This window comes from Panthera onca, chromosome B1 (assembly GCF_046562875.1).
Source record: "Panthera onca isolate mPanOnc1 chromosome B1, mPanOnc1 haplotype 2, whole genome shotgun sequence".
NCBI classification, from domain to species: domain Eukaryota; kingdom Metazoa; phylum Chordata; class Mammalia; order Carnivora; family Felidae; genus Panthera; species Panthera onca.
The window spans coordinates 178436289-178447163 of record NC_138342.1 but is presented as its reverse complement, the minus strand read 5'-3'; positions in this window follow the sequence as shown (position 1 = coordinate 178447163).

The window sequence follows — 10875 nt, the reverse complement described above, 5'->3', positions numbered from 1 at the left end:
GTTAAGCTGGAAACCATGAGCAGCTGTCTCTGGACTATCAGAGGGACGTGGGAGGAGAGGAAAGCCAGTCCACCATGAAAGGAAAAGGCAGACATAAAATGATAGCAGATATAAGAGAGAGAGCATAATATCTTGAATTTCCAACAACATTTTGGTTTCTTGCCTGGGATTCATGAGTCTTGGCTACATTCCCTGCCCTAAAGACTTACCATAAATCCCCTGCTTTTGCCAGAGCACCTTGAATTGGCTTCTTTTTGAAACAGCAGAATCTTAGCATAGAAATTTGTATCTGAGAGTGAGTTTGCAAGTTACAGACCATTAAAGAAAATGGTTATGTCAAAGCAGATGGGGTGAGAAGTGAATGGTCCTGGAAACAAAGGAGAATATGTGAAAGTATGTTCGGTTCTTGCAGCCTTTGAAGAAAGTGCAATGAGAGCAAGAAGGAGATAGGCTTCAGGCCAAGGTTGCCTAGAGAAAAGCAGAGTAAGAATATAATTATGAACTAGAAGGCTTTCTGACTGCAGCCAGCCATGTAAGACTGTTCGAAGACAGTCCCAACAGCATTTAAAAAGACAACGTGGGGACCAATACAACCAGATTCTGTGTTACGACTGCTTCTGAAACTATAATTCGTGGGTTTATTGAGACAATGTATAATCTCAGCAATTAGAATGGAAATATCTTTGAGAAACCAGAGGTGCTGAGGACTTTAATTCAAAACTTCACTATTAACTCAGAAAACCCTCCATATGTGTCCCCTCCATTCATCTTATTAGGTAAATACAATGAGGGCCGCCCCCACCGTAAAGTAGTTCAGCTCAAATAAATTTGGAGATACAGGTACCATTTCGTGATACATGATAGGATAAAAGTGCCATCGCAAGCTAAAGAAAATGAAAAACGGGAAATATTTTCAATACATGTAACATAGGGTTTGTATATCAAGGGTTTATATATCAAGATATATAAGGAATTCCTAGAAATCAGTTTGCAAACAATGAATACCATAATAAAAAATGCAAAGAAAACAGCTTTTTAACTTTTTTGAATGTTCATTTATTTTTGAAAGAGAGAGGGAAACAAAGCATGAGGTAGAAAGGAGTAGAGAGAGAGGAAGACACAGAATCTAAAGCAGTCTCCAGACTCTGAGCTGTCAGGACAAAGCCTGACGCGAGGCTCAAACTCACAAACTCACGAACTATGGGATCATGACCTGAGCTGAAGTCGGATGTTTAACCAACTGAGCCACCCAGGCACCCCAGAAAATAGCTCTTTTAGAAGAAATACCTCTAGATAACAAATATATGGAAAAATAGGTTTTTTTAATTTTTAAAAATGTTTATTTATTTATTTTGAGAGAGAGAGAAAGTAAGCAGAGGAGGGGCAGAGAGAGAGGGAGACAGAGAATCCCAAGCAGGCTCTGCCCTGTCAGCACAGAGTCTGATGTGGGGCTCAAACTCACAAACCATGAGATCATGACCTGAGCCAAAATTAAGAGTTGGACACTTAACCGACTGAGCCACCCAGGCTCCCTCAAAAGTAGTTCAATCCAAGTGTAATCAAAGTGATGAAAATTAAAATTGTAGACCATATTTAGCCTATCAAACCACCATAGATTTTATGTATTTATACTGATCTTTGTTTTCCATTTTTTGAGATGTAATTTATATACATAACTGTGTAAGCTTAAAGTATACAGCATAATTGTTTGACTCGTGTATAAGATGACTACCACCATAAGTTTACTGAATATCCATCATTGCATACAAATACAATAAAAAGAAAGAGCAAAAAAAGCAAAACAATTAACAAACAGTGTAAATAGAAGAAACAGCACTCACAGGTTAAATTACAGCTAGGAGTACATTGGCACAACTTTAATAATAATTGGCAAAACCCTAAGGAAATGCTCTACTCCTGGGAAGTGTTCTGAAGAAATAGAGATGCACCCAAAGATCCACATACAATAGTATTAAGTGGGGAAAATTGGAAACACCCTGGATTTCTAGTAATGGAGTAATGATTAAGTAAATGCTGGCACACCTACAGTATAGAATCTATGTGGCCATTAGCAATTATTTTCCCAAAAAAATGTAATAACTTTAAAAATACCTATGTCGTTACATTTGTTGAAAATATCACGATACAGTTCTTCATATAAAGCGGGACCTGACTTTCGTGTAAATAGATATGTACATACCTACATATATTTATATGTATTGTGAGTGTAAATGCACATTAATAGAAAAAAAAAGCCTGGAAATGTATGCATCAAATTGTCAGTAGTTGTTTTCTCTGCTTGCTGGACTTACACCAATTTTTATTTTCTTCCTTTTTTGTTTTCCAAATTTTCTATAACAGGTATTGTCTTTACCACTAGATTAAGTTATATCTTAAAAGAAAGGTATGCAGGGGTGCCTGGGTGGCTCAGCCAGTTGAATGTCCGGCTCTTGATTTCAGCTCAGGTCCTGATCCCGGAGTTGTGGGATCAAGCCCTGAGTCAGGTTCTGTGCTGAGCGTAGAGTCTGCTTAGGTCTCTCTCTCTCTCTCTCTCTCTCTCTCTCTCTCTCTCTCTCTTTCTCTCTCTCTCTCTCTCTTTCTTTCTCTTTCTCTCCCTCTGGCTTCTGGTCCACTCATACTCTCTCTGTCTAAAAAATAAGTAAAATAATAAAAAGAAATAAAAGGAAGTCATGCCAAAAAGTACATATATTTTGCTTAAGCAATGAGAAAAAGCACTTCTTGTCTTTAATGTTATATTTCTATATTTCAATTTACTATTTGTTTGAGAGCAAATACATTCACAAGGAAATTCCTCTCTTAACCTGAAATATCAATCGAAACTTCCCTCTTCACCTTAACTGCAACTGTTATCCTACATGGGCAGTTTCTCTACATTAGCTGCATGAGACTTTTAAGCATTTTAAAATACATTCCAAAAACATCAGGACTATGGTTGCCTATACATAGGCAAAAATACAAAAAAATACAAAACATTTCCAGAACTCTCACTTCCAGCTACAAAGGATATTTGAAACACATGAAGTTCTGAGAATGCTGCCTTTGCTTAGCTTTAATCCTGGTAAAGAGAGTTTTCTGCCCTACTCCTCCCTTTTCTGACACCACATTTCTCTAACCTCTCCTGCCTGGTCTGCAGGGCTGGTCTCTGGAGAAGGAGGCGAAGGCATAAAGGCAGCAAGGTCAGGGCAGCTGGGTGGCTCAGTAGGTTAAGCATAAGTCTTTTGATCTCAGCTCCGCTGTTGATCTCAGTCAGGGTCCTGAGTTCAGGCCCTACACTGGGCTCCGCACTGGGCATAAAGCCTACTTAAAAAAAAAAAAAAAGAAAAGAAAAGAAAAAAAGGCGCCAAGGTCAACAGCAGGGAAGGAGACCAAGAATCTCAAAGTATGAGAGAGAGTCCAGGCCGTTATCCCGTAGTAGACCCTAGCTTGTCTTCACCCAGCATTTGAATGGAGGACCGCGCTTAATGTCTTGTCCGTGTTAACACAGATATGCTACCTGAAGGCCCCGCCTGTGAGAATTTGACACACCGAGGCTGAGTGGGCACGTTCTGGCCAATAGGACCTCTCATATGAATCACTTTAAATCAACTCTTGCTTAGACATTTCACAACCAAGTGACAGCAGAAATCGCTTTATAACTAGAGTGAACTCTCTACCCAACCTCACTCTATAACTGTAGGTGGGCCATGTAGCCACAATTATTCTCAATTTCATTAACCACAAAAGGAGGGAGTTGAATTACTCAGATGCTTAATTGGGGCATCAGACGGTCTACGAACATGTGAAATTAAATCAAAATTCTATGCATGTTTTGAGAGAGAAGATACATAGTTTTTATCAGATTCTCAATTCAAGAATCCAAAGTGGATTATGGCCCCCTGAGTTATATACTCTTTAAATTCCATTCAATATTAATATTCTATGATTCTCCATTTATGCATATTTTGGATGGCTCTTTTACTTAGTGCTATTGTAGAACTAGTGACTGGAGAACTCTATTTTACATTCTGTCCAGTTTACTCACACTTCAAGTTTGTGAATACTATTATGTCTTCCAATTGTAATATTGGAATGCGAAGTAAATACTCTTATTTCCTCTCTCATTTATATGGATTTTTGCGTCAGGAGACGTTTGTTTATGTACGCAGAGCTAGAAAATGCTAAAAACTTATTAAAATGGTTAACCAATTATATGTCACATCAATGATGGAAAATTTCCAATTATGTGGCATTGGACCCAATTTGCTAGTTTAGCTGAACTAATTAAAATATTTTAACATTAATATATGTTAAGAGCAATTTTACATATATGATGCTGCTATTAACCTTAATAGAATATTTAAAAAAAAAATAGGTTGGAAAAAAGTCGGGAGAAGTCATGGGACTGTAATTCTCAGACCCTAACCCCATCAATATATCATTAACTTTAATGAATTCGGATTCTTCAGATTTTCATTTCCTGCCTGACATCCATATAATGCAAAATATCTATTCACGTCTGTCTAGCTGACATGACCTATTCTTTCACGAGACCACACGGGAAGTGCCTCCATGATGCAGGTGCAGGGAATTTTGTTCCCGCACAAGCCAACTTTCAGATGTATTGGGAAATTCCGTCTGGGAACAAACACTCGCAAGTGCCTTTGCCAGAGGTGCTGAATCAACATGCCAGAGCACAGTTCTCTCTCCCGACCCGCCCAACTGGGCACACACAGCCAGCCTCGCTGCTTCTGGACTCCCTGTAATGATGTTTCATCATGTGACAGATACCACGTCCACCAGACAAAAAACACAGGCTCCACAAGTGTGGAGAGCAGTTTGTTTTCCTCTTCCAAGTGGTTAACTTCGGGTTGGCAGAACTCCCACGAAGGTCTCACGAAGGCTGAAATTCGGTCCTTCGGTTCTCAGACTGCTCGGCTCTCCAGGTTTTGAAAGATATCGCTGCCCCACGTGTTCTGTGCCGCTCTGTCCCCAAAGAATTCATTGAATTTGCAGATAAAGACCGAGATAAAATGGTCAAGAAGAATTATGAGATAACTGAATAAACAAAATGTGGAGTATGCATATAATGAAATATTGTTCAGCCTTAAAAAGGAAGGAAATCTTGACACACGCTGCACCATGGACATTATGCTCAGTGAGACAGGTCAGTTACAGAGGACAGACATGGCATGATCCTACTTCGGTGAGGGGTCTAGGGTCCTCAAGTTCATAGAGACAGGAAGTGGACTTGTGGCTGTCATACTCCTGGGGAAGAAGAGTGGGAGCGACTGGCGGGGGGGTGGGGGGGTTATGGTTTAATGAGTATGAAATTTCACTTTGGGAGAATGAAGAAGTTCTTCAGTTGCTTCTGCAGTGTGAACGCGCCGCTAATCTGTCCACTTGAAAATGATTAAAGTCGTAAATTTTATGTTCTGTACATTTGACCGTGATGTAATTTTAATTTTTTTTAATATTTATTTTTGAGAGAGAGAGAGACAGAGCACGAGCTGGGGAGGGGCAGAGAGAGGGGGAGACATAGAATCGAAGCAGGGCCTAGGCTCTGAGCTGTCAGCACGAGCCCGATGTGGGACTCAAACTCATGAACTGCGAGATCATGTCCTGAGCCTGACGCAGGGCTCGAACCCACACACCGAGAGATCATGACCTGAGCGAGAGTCAGAGGCTTAACTAAGCCACTCAGGCGCCCCATTTTACTGTGATTTTAAAAAATCCATTGAATTAAAAAAATTATGAGACAATAAGGGCCGTTTAAACCCTGATTGGGTTAAGGAAGTATTGTTCTTTTTTTAAGACTTTCTTTCAGGGGTGCCTGGGTGACTCAGTCGGTTAAGCGTCTGACTCTTGATTTTGGCTCAGGTCATGATCTCACAGTTCGTGAGTTCAAGCCCCACGTCCAGCTCTGTGCTGACAGTGTAGATAGAGCTTGCCTGGGATTCTGTCTCTCTCCCTCTCTCTCTGCCCCTCCCCAACTCATATGTGCGTGCATTCTCTCCCTGTCTCAAAATAAATAAACTTAAAAAAAATTAAAAGTAAAGACTTTCTTTTAAAGATACATAATGAAATATTTACAGATAAAATGGTATGACACTGGTCAGTTGGGCATAGATGAAACCATTTTGGCCATGGGTTGATTAAATTCAAAAAGAGAGGGGCGCCTGGGTGGCTCGGTCAGTTGAGCGGCAGACTTCAGCTCAGGTCATGATCTGGCAGTTCGTGGATTCGAGCCCCGCATCGGGCTGTGTGCTGACAGCTCAGAGCCTGGAGTCCGCTTCGGATTCTGTGTCTCCCTCTCTCTCTGCTCCTCCCCTGCTCACACGCTGTCTCTCTCTCAAAAATTAAAAAAAAAAAAAAGATTAAATTCAAAAAGAGAAAAAAGAGCAAAGCCATCAAAGCATCTATTGCTGTTAACCTGTTAAATGAAATAAAAATATAGATTATAGATTATTTTTTATCAAAATGCATTATCCATTATATTATTTCCTGTACTTTTTGGTTTGCCTTAAATATTTAGTATTTTTTAAAACGTATCTTCCTATTTTGATTGCAAACATCTTAATGTTTTCCTTTTTCAGTACTGTAGTCTGTAAGATATAAACTTCTAAAAAGAATTTACTGGGTTCTTTTGAATGATCTTTCCACTTAATAAATCTAGTGACTTGTTTGAGAGCAGAGAGAAAACACACATTATTCCTTTGGGGTCTCATTCCAGTGTCATTACTTCTAAGGAGTCACTTTTGTCTTTACAACTTGGCTAGGTTAAAAAAAAAAAAAAATAATGTAGCATTGCCATAGAATCTACCTAAGCACTAATGCAAACTTAATACTAATATAGTTGAGTTTGTTGAAACTGAGGGTGAACTTACATATACATTCTCTAAACTAAATACTTCCTGAAAAAAAACATCTGTGGGTTTTTAAAATCTAGAATATAATGAGTATTAATGAATATTTGACTAAGAAAAGAATGTCCAGGATTCCCTTTTTGAAATTCCTATGCTGACCCTTAAATCATCACCATCTGCTTAGAACAGAACTCTAGGTATATCACTTTGACTTTTATGATGCATGAGTTAATATTAATTTAAAATAACCCCCACACTCACTCTCTCCTAGATACAATAATAACCTTTGTATTATTCCTGAAGATCCCGAGCACATTCCAATTATGATTTCTGTCTGTTTAGAAATCTTTCTCCTAAGATGTTTGCATGAACAACTCCCCGCCCTGGTCTTTTTCTTGTAATCTTTCCTAGAGACCCTCATAACCACTCCCATGAAATTGGATCCCACTACCACTCTGCTTAATTCTTCTCCCTCCACCTATCTCCTCCTAGCCCTTCCCTAACCTGGTATATGTTTGTTTGTGTGTTTGTTGTCTTTTTCCCATACAAAACTATCATTTCATGAGGACAGGGAATTTTTTTCACCACCCAGGCCATGGCACATAGTAGGTCACAATTGACTATTTGTTGAATCAGTGAATGGACAAAGTTGAAAATGAACATATGATTAAGGAGACTAACTTCTAGCTAGAAAAATGAACTGCAGTCATATCTCCAGCAACCTCCATAGGAACTCTCATTACATGTATTTTTCATCTTCCAAGTGCATTATAAAGAATTCTTTCTGGGGTGCCTGGGTGGCTCAGTCGGTTAAGCATCCGGACTATGGCTCAGGTCACGATCTCATGGTTTGTGAGTTTGAGCCCCACGAGGGGCTCTGTGCTGACAGCTCAGAGTCTAGAACCTGCTTCGGATTCTATGTCTCCCTCTCTCTCTGCCCTTCACCCGCTCATGCTCTGTCTCTCTCTCTCAAAAATAAATAAACATTAAAAAAAATTTAAAAAAAAAGATAATTCTTTCAAGGGGCACCTGGGTGGCTCAGTTGGTTAAGCAATCAACTTCGACTCAGGTCACGATCTCATGGTTTGTGGGTTTGAGCTCCGCGTCTGGCTCTGTGCTGACAGCTCAGAGCCTGGAACCTGCTTCAGATTCTGTGTGTGTGTCTCTCTCTGCCCCTCCCCCACTCATTCTCTCTCTCTCTCTCTCTCTCTCTCTCTCACGAATAAACATTTTTTAAAAATTTAAAAAAAAATTCTTTCAAAAAAAAGAATTCTTTCAATTCATTCATGAAATAGATGTGAATACTCCATTTTACAGATGGAAAACTAAAGCACACACACACACACACACACACACACACACACACACACACACACACACAAACTATATCCCTAAAGATCAATGTATAAGTCGATGTTAGAGCTGGATTTAGAGAATTTTGGATATTTAGTCTTGAACAACTGACTCCCCAAAGTCATTTAACTATAGAATGCGCTTGTTACAATTCATTTAAAAGCATTTACTATTCTTGAATTTGAAAGTTTCTCAGGTAAGAAACTGATTTGTTGTGACAGCAGTTGACTCAGTTACTGTAAATGTTCTTTCAAGAACTCATTCCTTAATCCATACCCAGTAATGCACAAAGTAAGTTGCTGTCTTAGCAGAAATGCACTGTTTGTAGGTAATTTATGAATTAATTTCATTATGCTTGTCTCCCATTTAAGTTTAAATGAATTCTACTACCCCAAATCTATTGCAAACATGAGGGAAACCCTTTGTGTAGTACCTGTAAAATATTTTCTCAAGCCTAATTTTACTTTTGATTCCTCAAACATTACTACAAATGATATGAGCCCCCAAATTCAGTACCAAAGGCTCACACAACTTCATTTTTGATTGAGAAATCTTTTTTTTATACAGGGACAGTGGTTCCCAAATTTGGTTGCATTTTGAAATCACCTGAAAAATTTACAAATATTGATACCTGGATCCCACCCCTAGAGATACTGATTTATTTGATCTGGGGTGTTGTCTGGGCATTGTGATTTTTAAAAAGCGTCTGAAGGAGACTTTTTTAGAAGAGCCTCAGTTCATGGATTTCCTGACACAACCCAAGAATGAAATCCAGGAAAGAAGGAAATCTTCTAGATTTCTCTCTAATTCCAGATATTTTAAACTATTTTCATATCTTTGATATTTTCCTGTATACTTCATCCTGGGTTTTCTTTTCTTGCAAGGATCTAGTTTTATGTATCTAAGATCTAAGTTAAACTCAGCTCAGATGAAAAGGTTGTCAAGATGACAAGTTGGGTAAAGTGTAAGAAACATTCCTTAAAATGTAGCAAGCTACACAAACGTGAGATACAATTATTGTTCGTCCAAGTGAGCCATACAGGACCAAAGGCCATTTGTATATTACAAAGTGCCTTCAAAAAAAATTCTTAGTAGCAAACAAATTCACTCAAAATGTGTCCACTCTTATTTGGGAGACATTGTGCCTTCATCATCAATCATTCTCGCTTGCAGGACAGAGAATTTCGATTTCCAAGCCTGCCTGAAAGTTCTACCAATTCTAATACCTACAGCTTGAAGGAAAACAGAACCCTGTTGTCACTCACTAGTTTACATTTACCTGTTCAGATCCCTCCCGAACAAAACTCTTATGCAGAGCCACACCCATGTAAGGTTTTCATTTGTTTTCTATCAAGTTCTCACAGGTGGAACTTCTTTGCTTTGCTTGCATGCTTAATTGTGAAAGGTAACAAAGGCAACATAGAACAATAGTGACAAATGAGGAATTACTGAAAAAGAAATATTTAAACAAACAACAAACAAACAAACAAAAAACACCAGCAAGAAAAGGCTCTTGAACTAGGCTAAGAGTAAGGACTAGAAACTTTGCCTGTATCAGAGGCTCCTCATTGGCATCTTGTTGGGTGCTCCCAGAACCCTGTTCTCCTGAGTCATCCCTCCCTTCACCCACTGTGGATCTTGGGTTTCCTGTCACTTGATTACTTAAGCTCTTTGAAAGGATTGTTTTTCCCCACTTTGCCCCAGGCTGTTGGGTTTGCATTTGGAGTAGATTCTCTGAAGCAGTGAGGCTGGTGTTATCATTCAGCACCCCTATTTAAACGCTCTTAATTCCTCCTGTTTAGTCTGGCTCATTGGGTGTTGCCCATAAAAAGTTTAGCTTTTGTAATCACAATTAGAGCAGGGTGGTGTGACTGATCAGTCAGTTCACTGCAGCTCTATCTTCCGTGATGTGAGTCAGTTTCAACATTAGCTTTGTGCTCACGTCGCTCCCTACTCTCTAATATTCAAGTCTGTGTTTGTTCCAGACTGTAGATGGTAAAAAAAAAAAAAAAAAAAAAAAAAAGCCTGTTGGTTTTCATTCTAAAAACATGTTCTATACTCCCTCTCGGGAGTGGAACTAACTCCACAGGAATTTGGAGAAATTCCCACAGTGCTAGCTCACTATACAGAGTTTCCCTGGCAGGGAAGTCATTTGTTCCCTCATTTTGAGAAAGTGTACTGATAATAAAATTAGTTCAGGTCAACACACACATACTGAATGTTTACAATGTGAAAATCACTTTTTATGTTTCTTCTTCTTCTTCTTCTTCTTCTTCTTCTTCTTCTTAATTAATTAATTAATTTGAGACAGAGAGAGAGCAGGGGTGGGAGCAGAGAAAGAGGGAGAGAGAGAATCCCAAGCAGGCTCTGTGCTGACAGCACAGAGCCCGACTCAGGACTCAAACCCACCAACCATGAGACCATGACCGGAGCCAAAATCAAGAGCCAGCCGCTTAACCCACTGAGCCACCCAGGGGCCCCATCATGTATCATTGTTTTAAAGTAAGATTTATTTTAGAGCAGTTCCAGATTTCAGAAAAATTGCAAAGATCATAGTATTCCCATATATTCTACACCCAGTCTTCCCTATTATTAGCATATTGCATTAGTATATTTGTTACAATTAATGTAATAATGTATCAATGATAATATATCAATG